At 51.5% G+C, this 14276-nt stretch overlaps 1 protein-coding gene across 12 annotated transcripts in view; it reads right to left on the bottom strand.

Moving 5' to 3' along the window:
• Positions 1–14276, bottom strand: part of APBA2 (amyloid beta precursor protein binding family A member 2) — a 79231-nt gene that overhangs the window by 45053 nt on the left and 19902 nt on the right. For 2 of the 12 annotated variants that reach the window (XM_071219447.1, XM_053912780.2), the window contains one exon: positions 3203–3314. The exons of 9 other annotated variants lie outside the window; for them this stretch is intronic. The gene's annotated coding sequence lies outside the window, so the exon portion shown is untranslated. Of the gene's footprint in view, positions 1–3202; positions 3315–12028; positions 12048–14276 lie in introns of those variants that run through there. One more of the 12 variants, XM_053912783.2, reaches the window with a different exon arrangement.

Raw genomic sequence — 14276 nt, 5'->3', positions numbered from 1 at the left:
TTACTCCCCTCCCATCCTGCAGATGCCTCACCAGAAGCAGAGAGACTGGCAGTGCTGCGGCGGCGACTGGGCGACCTTTGTGTCCTGGGACCTGGAAGCACCCGATTTGGAAGGGAGGTGTTGAAAGGGGCCCCATCAGCAGCCTCACACAGAGCCAGGCGGGGGTGGGGAGGCGCACCTGCCCTGGATGCCCTCTCCATCGGGGCTGCAGCTCACTCACGGGGACCTTCCTCCACTGCAACATCTGTGCATTTTAATATAACTTCCCAAAATATTACTCTGCAATTATTTCCAGAGACTTAAGTGGGATCCTCAAGTACACACAATTAAGACAAAAATTGTAATTTTAAATTACTCTTAATTTGAATAAACATAAAGCGTTCCCATCGCCAAGGAGAATGCAGACAGCGATGTCCAGAGGAACCCTTAGAGGCCACCAGGCTCCAGGAAACGACAGAAGCGGCCCCTGCGGCGTGTGGAGCGCCCCCGGCACGCTGTGCAAACGGCCATCACTCTTGCAGCTTTGCCTCTCCGGCCACCTCCTGAAGGGACAGTGCCTCCTGCAAAGTGTGGCGAGGCCGAGACCCCGTGGCGCCAGCACCAGGTGGGGGACAGGACGCAAGGTCACCCTGTCAGCCCTACTTTCCTGGACGGAGGCATGACACCCACTGATTCAGCTGCTGCCATCCTGTCACCAGCCACTCTTGAGCCTCCTCCAAAGCGTAGGAGCTCCAGAACGACATACTCACGCTGTCTCCCCCAGAGGCCACCAGCTGTGGGACAGGATGTTCAGGGGGACCCATCCTGCTGCACCCACTTCCTCCAATGACTGACACCACCCCCCACCCCCCCAAACCAGTTTTCCCAATGTCCCAGCCCACATAAGGCCAGGAGAAAGTGACAGGTGGGCTTTCTTTGGGGGGCTGTGCCCATCAGAAGGGACACATGGCCCTGTCTCACCTCTGGAGCAGTGACTCCAGACCCCTGGATACCATCAGCTCGGCATCAGCCCACGCCAACCTCACAAGCTTCAAAAGGTAGAAAACAGCCCCCAAACTCATCCCTGCTCACCCTGTACTGGCAGGGCGGGGTCTCTGGCACAGGCTGGGGACAAGCCTTTGGGCATCGGTGTCAGCTCTGCTACTGCTGCCTTCCACCCAGCTGCTTTTCGCACAGACCGACCTAAGTGGGCCGATGTCCCCCTTCACTCAAAGCAACTGCTAGGAACGCGGCTTTATGTGTAGGAGTGGGTGGCCAGTCACACTTCCTCACACAAGGACCGTGGACTTCAGAAAAACAGTTTCCCTCTTCCGCCGACAGCACCAGGGAGGTAATATCCGTGACGCTTGTCATTAAGAGCAGGACAGATGGTTGACGGTTTAGAAATCTGTTCATGAAAACTGGCATTGGCGACGGGAGCGCCAGTGAGGCGTGGAGAGTGGGGCGCTCTTGCTTTTCTCGGTGTGCAGAAGGCCCGCTGGACAACCCCAGAAATGCAGTATTGGGAATAGCGGCAAAGGGGAGGGGTCAAAGGTCAGTCCAGGGTGAGAGGGCAAAAGAGCTGTGATTGAGACGCAGCCATAGGAAGCCTGCGTGCTCCTGTGCTGGCCAGGGAGGCCCTTAAAGACACACCATCGCCTGCTGGGAGAGGCAGGCAAGCATTGCCATCGGGCGTCTGCAGTGGCAGCTGTGGGCTCTTTCCTCTGTCCAGGGAGGACGCCTGGGACCCCCCCATAGGCACGTCCACTCCTCTGTGCTTCCTAGTCGCCAACACCACAGCGCACAAGGGAAAACCTCCAGAGCAGCAGCTGGCCACCTGCGACCAGGTCGCCTGGCCGGGTTGTTTCTCTTTTGGTCTATTGGCTCTCAGAGCATGCCAGGCACTCTTCTGGGTTTGGGGGTGAGAGGGGGCAGACAAATGAGGTTCCGGTGCCCTGGAGTTTATGTTCTCATGGAGAAGAGAGGCCACCAATGAGTGAAATGCCAGACAGAGAACAGGATACCAGGGGGCAACGCGGAACCAGAAGCAGAGGAAGGCCTGGGCTTCAGCTCTCACGTGTGGACAGCCTGGACGCCATCCGGCCGGCCGTGTACTGGGACAAAGCTGGGCAGACTGAACACCAGTGACTTTTCATGGACCCATCTGTGAACTGAGTTTACAGGCACCCCACCCTGCCCCCGCAGAAATCCGAGGGGCCAGAGACATCTGCTCTTGGCTCTGGCAGAGGGAGGTGACAGTCACCACTGAGAAGCACACCAGAGCTCCTCTGTGACAAAGGCCAACTGCCCCAGGGGGTAAGACTTGACCAGAACCTTGTCTCAGAGCCATGGGACAAAGTCTCCCTGACGTTCCCGTGTGCGTCCTCACGTGGCAGAGGGGGCAGGGGAGGTCGGGGGAGCTCTTTGACAAGGGAACTGATCTCATCACGTGGACTCAGCCTCCCGACCGAATACCACCACCCTGGGGGCTGGGATGTCAACACCTGAACGGGGAGGGTGCAGGACATGGCATTCAGACCATGGTTGGGGCCACGGAGCGCCCCTTCAGTTTTTTAAAAATAGAAACACAAGCCCAGAATGGAATGAAGGTAAAAATCAATACCAGGATATAGGGGAAACCCCCAACGATTAGGAAATCAAACAGTGCAACTCCAAATAACATGTGCATCCATGAAGCAGACAGCGCGTGAAGATTTAAAAAAATTTTTTCAACGAAATGAAAATGAAAACACCACTTGTCAAAATGTAGCAAAAGCCACGCTGAGAGAGAAACTTATAGCATTAAATGTCTAGATCAGAAGAGAAGATTGAAAATCAAGAACCTACGCTTGTACATTAGGAAGGAAGATGAGGAACAATCTAAGCCTAAAGCGAGAAGGAGAAACACAGGAAACATCAGAGCGTAAAGCAATGGCTGCCCCACTGAAAGCAGGACAGGACTGGGCCTTAGGAAGCACGTGTATACTGTGTGGCCGTTTACCCTGTAGTCCCTTCCATCTTTCTCCTCAAAACAAAGGTGAATTCGTAAAAAACAGAAAACGATGGAAAAATATCAGTGCAGCTGCACTTATTCAGGCTTTTGTTACAGAGAGGCGGGGGCAGCAGAATGCACCGCTGGTCCCCCGTTTAGGACGGAGCGGAGATGCACAGGGGAATGGCACACTGGCCGCGGCACTTGGTGACTGCCACAGGCCCGACTCACCCCGAATCTCCAGGCCCCAGAGGACTCTCGGCCATCCGCGGGACAGTCCTGTCCTGGCCTTGTCGGCAGGCGTACCCACTAGGGCCTCAGCAGTGCTTAAATCTTCCAGACCCTGGAGTGGAAGAGGCATCAGTGAGGCATCCGTGGGGCAACCACGGAAGCTACACTAAAAACCACCGACCTAGCATTCTCTACCCAACCACACTATCCTTCAAAAGCGAAAGAGAAAAAAGCCTGTGTCATAACTCTCAAAGGGAGCTCAGAGCTCCAGGATCAGAAGTCCAAGGTTCAGCAAAGCCACCAGACATTGTGAAAATCAGAGTCCCGAGCTGATCATGAGTCCCCCCAAGTCTTCCAGGGAGCCCCCACCAACCCCCATTTACTCCAGGAAGCCGGCACACACAGGTAACTAAGGATCTGGGACCCAAGCATGGGGATGTATTTCTTCATCCCTTCTGGGGGATGCTGAGGGGAACCTGGGGCGTTAATATTTCAGGCCCCATCTGCGCTTACCGGAAATTAAACATGTTCTTCAAAGTGTGTTCCCAACTGGTTTTTCCAAACAAGCCAACTGCAACAGGAGATGAAGGGTTTGCTGTCATTTGAATTTTTTATCTTACAATCATGTGCGCTATACATGGGGGAGGGTTTACAAATACGCTAAACAGAGCCCGCGTGGGTGCACAGGGAGAGCCATGGCAAGAGCGAGGGACATGGCCTCCTCCTGGACGCACGGGGGCACCAGCGCACAGCCCGCAGGGGGCGCCACCCTGGACCTGTACCTGTCTGCAGAGAGGCACCTTGGCTCCCGACCTGGCTCCGCCATGTCCAGCCTGGGAAGACTACAGAGCCCACCCGTGCCCATTTCCTCTCCTCAGAGAATGAAGAGAACACCAAGATATCAGGTGCGGGCCCCACGCCAGCACCTGGACCCAAGCTCCTCTCATCCCCATCTCCCTATCCTGTCACAGTCCGGCCCCTCCGCTCCTGACCTCCCTCGCAACCTGCTCTGCCCACACTTCCCCAAACACAACGACACCAGACAGGTGTCGCCCCAGGGTCTTTGCTGCTGCCATCCCCCTCACTGTCCACGCGGTCCCCGCCCTCCCCTCCCCCACGCCGCACCTAACACAGGCATATTTTTTATTTATCTTGGTTAACATCTGCCCCCCTCCCTGGAGGACAAGCTCCGTGAGGGCAGGCGTGTTCGATCAACACTCAACGGACACTTGTGCACTCCCATAAAAAGATAAAACCGCTGAAAAAAATTAAACCTAGTACTTCTCGAAAACACGGTAGTTGATATTCAGAGCGCCCAACACGAGTATGGACACAACCGAGGAGCCGCTTGCTGAAGTAGCCGATGGAGCCATGGGATTCTCCCAGCATGCAGTGCGAACAGACCCGGGGCAGGAGCCCCGGAGGAGGACTGGTTCTCCTGAGCTGGGGAGGGCCACTGGGCCCCAGGCACATCCTTCCCACACCCACCATCCCAGTCGCCCTCGCTCCAAATTGAGGGACGTTAGTAAACTCTCAGGATTTGTTCTGTCACTTTCTGTTCCCAGGACTGCCCTTCTGTGTGGGGGTGGGGGTCAAGACGACAGCGCAGGACTGGAAACCACTCTGGCCGGTCCATGGCCTCTCCAGGCGGCCACATTCCACAGCTGCTGGCCCGAGGGAGTGCTACCCTGCTCGGCTGTTGGTGATGAATTACATTTTCAGTAGCTTTCTCATTTTCAAAACATTTCTTTTTAGGCAGAGTCCCAATGAAACCTTTGAGAAAAGCAAGTCATCACTCTCTATCAAAGAATTTAAAAGCGCACCCTGACCAGTGTGGCTTGGTTGGGCATCACCCCGAAAAGCGAAAGGTGGCTGGTTGGACTCCTGGTCAGGGCACCTGCCTGGGGTGCGGGCCCCCATGCGGGAGGGTACTGACTGATGATGTTTCTCTTTCTCATTCCTTTCCCCTCTAAGGATAAATAAAATCTAAAAAGAAAAATTTAAATGCACATGCTTTTACCCAACAATGCCATTCGCAGGATAATCACGCATACATGAAATAAAGTGTGTCTGCGTGAGGATTTCACTGTGGCGATATCTTTAAACACTGGAAGCACTCTCAGTGCCCATAAACAGGAACATGGTTAAGCAAGTTATGGCGCCTCCCCCACTCCTGCCCAAGTCACATGGCCAGCAGCTGGCACTCGGGCCTTTATAGGACGTCTTCCCTAGCGCTGGACATGGTGCCAGAATTTTTTTTACAAAGCCGATCCTGAATGGAAATGGGAGACTGGTCAGCTCCCCTCAATGCCAAATCGGCACGTCGAGGAAGTCACAGTACCCCCATTCCAGGTTTCGATGCACAGAAGGACAGATCTTTGGGTGGCCCATGCCTCCTGGCCCCTAGTAGGCTCTCAGAAACAGAAAGCCTCTTGTCTGGCCCTTCCCGAAAATAGTCTCCCTTGCGTGTGATGAACGGATGCACAGCGGCATCGCCATGACCCAAATACGAGCACTGGGAGCCCTTCCCGGTCTTCCAAACGCCAATAAAAAGTCTTTAAAGTCACTTCACATCGAGCCTGCTTAATAGAATTCAAAATAGCCCAGGCAAACGCATGATGACAGGGAATGGGTTTGAAACAAAAAATCCAAACACACACAGCTTAGAAGCCTGAAGAGACAAAATAAAATCACTTCCTTTCTAGGTAGGATTTCCAAAGATGATCTTGAAATCTCTTTGAAAACAATGCGGTCCCCCTGTGACTGGTGTGGCTCAGTGGGTTGGGCGTCACCCCACAAACTGAAAGGTCACCAGTTCAGGGCACATGCCTGGGTTGCAGGCCAGGTCCCCAGTAGGGGGCGTGTGAGAGGCAACCACACATTGATGCTTCCCTCCCTCTCTCTCTCCCTCTCTCCCCCTCTCTCTAAAAAATAAATAAATAAAATCTTAAAAAAGCCAATATGGACCCACTTCACTAATCCTTCAGGAGCCAGCAGCGCAGGGGAAGCCTTGTCATTTCTCTGGGAATGCAGCGAACAAGCAAGCCTCAACATCCACCTTTGGGCCACCAAAGCAAACGTGAACCTGTAACCTGTACTGGCACAGCTTCATTTCCAATGACAAGTGGAAACCCTTCCAGATGGCCTGAGGGCAGCTGAGGGGACAGGCCCCAAGGCCACAGCATCAGGGTGGGCATCGGGGTGGCAGCTACCCTTGGTTTAGTTAAATGTGACATGCTTCCAAATGGCTTGAGCAAAGATGTATTTTGATTTAAGAGCACTACTGAGTGGAGAAAGGAGAATCAGGCACAGCTGCAAACAGAACAAGGGACTGTGCTTACCCCCAAACTGTAACTAAGACAGGAGGGGCGCACACAGTTAAACACCCCCCCAACCCTGCAGAGGAACCTGGGCCAAGCATCTCATCTCCACCACCCGGCCCTGTGTGAGCTGCCACGCCAGCGTGGCCCACACTCTCTCATCTGCTCAGGGGAAGCCGCGCTCCGGGGCTGGTGGCTGTGTCCTTTCTTCCCAACAGGACTTAACTGCCCTTGTCCTTCCCAGGGATCTAGCTGCCCTGGCTAAGGAGTGGAAGGCAGCCAGCGAAACCCAAGCATTCAGCTCGCAGGCCCCTCCCTCCCCGATCAGCCCTCGGTGCCCCAGAGTTCCAACTCCAAACAGCGGATCAGAGCCCAGAGAACCTTGTGTCTGAGAGGGAGTCACACGAAGTCGCCGTGAAAACCACAGCGGCGAGTGGGTCTTTTCCCAGCATAATTAATCAATGCCTCATATGGAAAGACCAGAAAGTGTGATTCATTTAGTGACCTTCCCTTCGGGAAAAAGAATCACATTTAGGGAAGTGGGACATTCCCCCAAAATCAAGACCTAAGATCCTTGAAACTCTAAATATTTGAATTTTTAAATAATGTCATATATCAAGCCCATTTAATCGAATACAAAATATCTTAGGCAGATACACTATTAGAATTGATATAAACTTTCAAATGGATGCAGCTACCTAAGAAAAGAGAAAAATTGCTTCATTGCTACACAGGATTTCCAAGGATGACGTTTTTGGAACCAGCTGTGTTTTTTTGTTTTTATTTTTAGAGAGAGGGGAAGAGAGGGAGAAAGAGAGGGCGAGAAACATCAATGTGTGGTTGCATTTCACGTGCCCCCAACTGGGAATCTGATCCACAGCCCAGGCAGTTGCCCTGACTGGGAATCGAACCGGCGGTCCTTGGTTTGTGGGCAGGTACTCAACCCACTGAGCCACACCAGCCAGGGCTGGAACCAGCCACGGTTTTGACATCTAAGAACGTAGACCATTGCAGCAACTGGACAGAAGAATGTGGAGCACTGGAAATAGAGGAACGAGTTTGGAGAACCGACCCTATCTGACTGTAAGATTCACAATAAAGCCCTAGGACTAGTCAAGAAGCACAGCATCAGTAAAAGAAGGGACAGATTGATCGATGAAACAGAATAGAAAGTCAAGGCATAGACTCAGCTAGTAATAGGCAACTGATCTTTTTTTCAAAATCCTTGCCTGATTACCAGTATATGTTTTTATTGGTTTTAGAGAGAGAGGGAGGGAGACAGAGACAGAAAGAGAGACAGAGAAACATCGATATGAGAGAAAAACATCAATTGGTGGCCTCCCCTACGCACCCTGACCAGGGATCAAATCTGCAACCTAGGCATGTGCCCTGATCAGGAATTGAACCCCCGCAACCCTTTGGTGCACAGGACAACACTCCAACCAACTGAGCCACCTGGCCAGCGCTCAACTGCTCTTCACAACAAAGCAAAGGCAAATACAAAGGAGGAAAGATCGTCTTCTCGACAAATGGTGCTGGAACAACTGAACCTCCGCGAGCAGAAGAGTGAATCTAGACACGGACGTCACAGAAACTTAACTCAAAATGGATCAGACCTAAATGTCAGACACAACGCTATAAAACTCCTAGAAAATAGTGAAGGAGAAAATCTAGGTGACCATATGTTTGGCAAGGAGTTTTTTTTTTTAATCCTCACCCGAGGATATGTTCTGATTTTTTTTTTTTTTGAGAGAGAGAGAGGAAGGGGGGATAGAGGGGAAGGGGAGAAAAGAAGGGAGGGGAGGGGGGGAGAGAGAGAGAGACAGAGAGAGAGAGAGAGAGAGAGACAGAAAGAGAGAGAGAGAGAAAGAGAGAGAAACATCAATCAGTTGCCACCCATGTGCCCTGACTAGGGATCGAACCCACAACCTAGGTATGTGCCTGGACCAGGGATTGAACCCGCGACTCTTTTGGTGTACGGGACGGCAGTCCAACCCACTGGCCCACTTAGCCAGGGCAGGCAAGGACTTTTTTAGATACAATACCAAAGGCACAATCCATAAAAGAAAGAATAAGCTTGACTTCTTGAAAATGAAAAGTGTTTGCTTTATAAAAGACACGGTCAAAGAATAAAATGACTGAGGGAAACTATTTACAGGAGACATGTCTGATAAGGACCCATTACCCAAAATATACCGAGAACACTTAACATTGGACAATGAGAAAGCAGGCAACTTGATTGTAACATGGGCCGAAGACGCAGACAGACACCTCACCAGAGAAGACATGCAGACGGTAAGTAAGTATGAAAGGTGTTCCAGCCTTGGAGAAACACAAACAAAAACAGTGCGGTCCCCACCAGTGGGAATGGCCAAAACCTGGGCCCCGACCACCCCAGAGGCTGATGAGAACACAGCGCCACAGGAGCGCAACAAATCGGCACAGCGGCGAGGAGGGCAGGTTCAAGCTTCTGCCCAAACCAAACATTCTTATCGTAGGGCCCATGCTCGTTGGTATTCACCCAAGGGAGCCGAAAATGTATGTCCACACCGACACCTGCACGCAGGTGCTTATTAGCACTTCATTCATATCACCAAACCTGGAAGCAACCAGGATGCCCCCAGGTGGGCGATGGATACACAGACTGTGGTCCATCCAGACAATGGAATCTTATTCGACAACAACAGTAAATGAACTATCAAGCTCCATAAAGTCACAGAATGTATAGCCCTCGGCCAGCCAAAAACTTCGTTCAGTTTTCTCTGTACAACGGCTCTAGTAGTGTTTAGTGGTCTTTAACTTCACTCCGGACAATTATGTCAGATTGTGTTGGGACAGCTGTCACATCATTGTGTGTTTAAAAATCAAGTTACTGTTTTAACATTGAAGGTGGAAGAAGATACGCACATTTCTGGAGTATTATTTCTGGCTTTATTTCAAGAAAGGTAAAAAAGCAACTGAAATGCAAGAAAAGGTTTGTGCAGTGTGTGGAGAAGGTGCTGTGATTGATGGAATGTGTCAAAAGTGACTTGCGAAATTTCTTGGTACTGTTGATATTTTGGCCAAATAATTCTTCACCATGGGGCTGTCTCATGCATTGGAGGACATTTAGCAGCACCCCTGGCCTCTATCCACTAGCAGCCAATAGCAGGAGACAGCCGACATACTCAAAATATCCAAATCAATAAAGTTATTGGGGAAAATGAAAAATGTGTCTTTTAAGGAAAAACCATACAGACTTTCTGGCCACCCCAATATAAAGTGAAAAGAAGCCAATCTGAAAAGGCTACAACCTGTTTAATTCCAACTATATGATGTTCTGCACAAGGCAAAGCTATGGAGACATGCACACATCAGTGGCGGCCAGGAGCGGGGATAGGGGCAAACAGGTGGGCCCAGAGGGTGGTTGGGGGTGAAACTACTCGGTACAACTGACTCTCCGGTACTGGGATGGGGGGATGCATGTCAGCGTACATTTGCTCAAACCCATGGAACGTGCAACCCCAAGAGCAAACGCAAATGGGGTGGACCTGGGGTGACCGTGGTGTGCCAATGCGGTGCATCCGCTGGAACAATTGTCCCCCAGGGGGCTGTAGTTAACGGGGGAGGCTGCGCATGTGCTGGGGACCGGGATGTATGGGAACTCTCTGTACCCGCCTCTCAATTTGGCTGTGAACCAAAACCTGCTCTAAAAATAGTCTATTTTTAAAGAAAGACAGTGGGGACTCTCTCACCCGAACAACTAACCCAGGGGTATTCTGTGGAGGTTTTCTGCACAGTCCAAGCTCCCTGGACTGAAAACCTCTCCACCTGCATTCTCCATGGGCGAGAAATGCCCTCGTGCCAGCTCTGGGGGACCTGAGTGTCCATCCCAGCCGGCCTGGGCTCACACCTGCCTCCTATTTTCCCAGCATCTTTGGCCGTTGCTCCTGCCGAAGGCTGACAGCTGAACCACTCTGCCCCAAATACAAAACACGTGTGGACAGACGCAGGTGCATTGAAGCCACTGGCGCCCTGAGTGGGCGTGGCTGCCCCGACCTGCGGTGCACGCAGGTGGTCTGGGAGGTAAGTCCGCCGAGGCCACGGTGGGGAGGGAGGAGCAGGCTTCCGCCACAGATTTTCCATTAAATGCCAGAAAAACGGGCCACTGCACACAGTCACGTGAAGGACGTGAAACGCCCTCACAGTCCACGCATTCGAAACAAAACCCACCAGGTTAGGAGCTCTGTAAACGGCAGCCCATTCTCAACGTTGCCCGCGGTCTGCGGCCGAGTGTAAGATGGGTTTCAAGGTGAACGTCCAACAGAAAACCCAGTTCTAGTTCTAGCGCAGGAACTAGACCCGACCTGCACCAGGAAGCCCAGACCGTACCTGACGGATTCGAACCCCGCGGCAGGACAGAATGCCGTCAGCAAGTCCTCAGGTATGTCGCGCCCACTGGGGTACTGGGGGTTGAGGGCGCCACCCCCCGGGTTCAGGGGGACCTGACAAAGCCACCATGGCAAAAAGCCGTCTGCACCCCTTCCCATCACCCAGAATTCGCACTCCAGGGGCCGTCCCAACTGGAAGGACGGACCCCAACGAAACGTAAGTCACGCCTAGTGACCAGCAAACACACCCTTCTCAAGAAATGGGGACCCCCCCCAGCCCGGGGTCAGACGCCACACCCCCAGGGCCCTGGCACTCACCATCTCCTGGCGTCGCGTCCAGCAGTCACTTCCTGTGAGCGCAGGAAGCAAGCCTGAGCCAGGCCAGAAGTGGGCGTCTAGGGGCCTCACCTGGGACGGAGTCCCGGCAGGTGGGATGAGGGTGCAAATCAAAATCCCGGGCTCCGCGCCTCCTGGTCAGAAGCATACCTGCTGGGCTTGGATCTCATTGGGAGAGTCAGACCCCTGCCCCGGCCTGCCACCAGGGGGCAGCACGAGGTTCCGTCACCCCACAGCTCCAGCCCCATCACAGGCTAAATCCGCCCCCGCACCTGCCGGCCCCCAAAGCGCCAAGCACGGGGTGGCCATCCTCAAGGCGCCAGGTGGCAGGTTTACTGCACAAAAGGAGAAAAATAACATCCACAGTCCCAAACACGTCATTAGCAGGTACTGAGAGCTACCATGCCCTCCCAGGGGTGTCCAACCTTTCGGCGTCTCTGGGACACACTGGAAGAAGAGTTGTCTTGGGCCACACATTACATACACTGTGACATGTAATCACACCAAAAAACCCCTCATGTTTTAAGTAACTTTACGATTTTGTGTTGGGCCCCATTCACAGCCATTCTGGGCTGCATGCAGCCTGCAGGTTGGGCGCCTCTGCAAAGATCCTATAAGGAAATGGTAGGAAATGCTGCAAAAACTCAGTGACATGCAATAACTTAGGAATCTCAGAAAGCACCTCCCTACCGCTGGCCTGCAGGGTGTGACCCGCCAAGGAGAGAGCATGAAAGAGAGGAAACCACAGCTCTGATGGCTCCAATACGGGGGGATCCCCTCCCCGCCACCCCCCGACTCACCTCCTAAAGCTCACAGGTTCCAGGGCCTGCCCTGGGCCAAGGGGTCCTGGTGGGAATTTGGCCAAGACCCACGCCCTCCTGCTGGAGGCCACCTCACTGGGCCACTCAGCTCCTGAGTTACCTGTTGGACTCAAAAGACCTGAAGAGGGGAGCTCAGTGAGAATCAGGGCTGCACCCTATGCGCCCCACCTCACCCTCTCTCTCTCCGCCCCCACCCCCTGCCCGCACACCTACACAGCCACCACTGTTTCTTGGGTCCCCGCCAGTTTAGGCAGGGTACAATGCATTGGCACATGAGCCCCCAATTAGAAAATCCAAAAGAAAGGACTAGCAAGCCATTTAAACCAACTGAGAGTCGTCAGCATGTGGGCAGACGGGCTAGAACTGAGAAGTCAACAGCTCTCTGTGCCAGCCATCATCAGCTAGGAAGGGAGGCGGAGGCGGGACAACCCCACGACAAGAGCCACCAGAGCTATGACATACCCAGCGCTAAATCTAACAGGACACGTACCGAGCGGACGTGAGCGAAGCCATCAAACACGGCTGAAGGAAGCAAAGGCCTTCTGAATAAATCACAACATCCAGATAAGGAGAAAACCCAGAAATGTCTCCTCTCCGCCAAAGAAACCTTGAGAACTATCCCAATCAAAATCCCAGTCAGATTTCGGGATGAACTTAGCTTAGTCTAAAGTTCATCTAGTCCAAGAAATATACGAGAAAGGTTAGAAAAAAATGAAAAAGGAGAACAGCGAGGAGGTGACAACCCCACAAGAGAACAAAGTAGCACAAAAAGCCAGAGTGATTTAAACAGATGTTTGCACTGGAATGTACCAGTAAATTAGAATTGAGAGTCCAGAAACATGGTGGAAATAACCCAGAACACCAAACAGCTTAATCTATAACCAACACAGCATCTCAAAACAGAGATGAAGATGGGTTATTAATAAATATGTTGGAAAACTGAATGTTCACATGAAAAAATTTACATCTCCAGTTCAAGCCCTATCCAAAAATAAATTCTAGATGAATAAAAGATGTAAAAAATCTGAACTATCAATATTTAGGAGAAATAACATTTTATACAGGAGGGTGTTTATATACACTTAGGGTAGGGAAGTTTTTTTTTCTGAGTAAGAGACAAAATTCAGGGGCTATCAAAGAAGAGCCTGATAGATTGGACAGCATCAAAAATTCCACATATTTGGCCCTGGCTGGTGTGGCTCAGTGGATTGAGTACCGGCTTGCAAACCAAAGGGTCGCCGGTTCGATTCCCAGTCAGGGCACATGCCTGGGTTGCGGGCCCAATCACCAGCTGGGGGCATGCGAGAGGCAACCGATCGATGTATCTCTCTCACATCGATATTCCTCTCCTACTCTCTTTCCCTCCTTTCCCCTCTCTCTCCCTCCTCCTCTCTCTAAAAATAAATAAAATCTCTTAAAAAAAAAAAAGAGAAATGGGAGGAACCAAACTTCTAACAATGGTTGTCTTTGCAAGGGTTGAATGGTGGTGGGGGGAGCTTTCATTTCTACATTATGTATTTCTGTGAAATTGGACTCTTTACAATGACTGCTTTATAACCAGAATTTTTTTTTAAATAAAAAAAAGTTTCATGTAAAACCAATACCCAAGGAGTCCGAGATCTCAAGCACGTCAGACGCCTGCCTGTCAGCGAGGCTGGGGTCCTTCTCAGCCCGAACTCCGCTACCAGAAACACACCGGGAGGCAATATAGCGGACCCTCAAACACACGGGTTTGGAGGGCGAGGGTTGACTTAAACGCAGACTTTTTTCAATACGTACTGTAAATGTAATTTCTTTTCTTATGATTTCTAGTAGCGTTTTCTTTCCTTTATCTGACTTTACTGTTAAGATTACAGTATCTAATGCGTATAATACGTATTCATTGACTGCCTATGTTATCGGTAAGACTTGCAGTCAGTCAGCAGTAGGCTACGAGCGCTATTAGGAGGTAAGTTCTTGGGGACTGAAAGTTATGAGGAGATTTTCAACTGCTCAGGGGGTCGGCGCCCCTAAGCCCTGAGTTATTAAAGGTCAGCTGTATTTTTAAAATAGATTGCACAACTATTATTCTAATGATTAGCTCTTTTGCTGTTGGATAATGAAACAATACCTGGAAACTCTACATCCCAGGAGACAGCACGTACCCCCCAAAAACCATTCAAAGTCACTTGTGTTTCATTCCATTCTTCTGACATCTTTCAGAGTCTTCAGGTGAAGAAGGATGGTT

This window comes from Desmodus rotundus, chromosome 10 (assembly GCF_022682495.2).
Source record: "Desmodus rotundus isolate HL8 chromosome 10, HLdesRot8A.1, whole genome shotgun sequence".
NCBI classification, from domain to species: domain Eukaryota; kingdom Metazoa; phylum Chordata; class Mammalia; order Chiroptera; family Phyllostomidae; genus Desmodus; species Desmodus rotundus.
The sequence above is the reverse complement of the archived record's forward strand: the minus strand, read 5'-3'. Positions and strand labels throughout refer to the sequence as shown.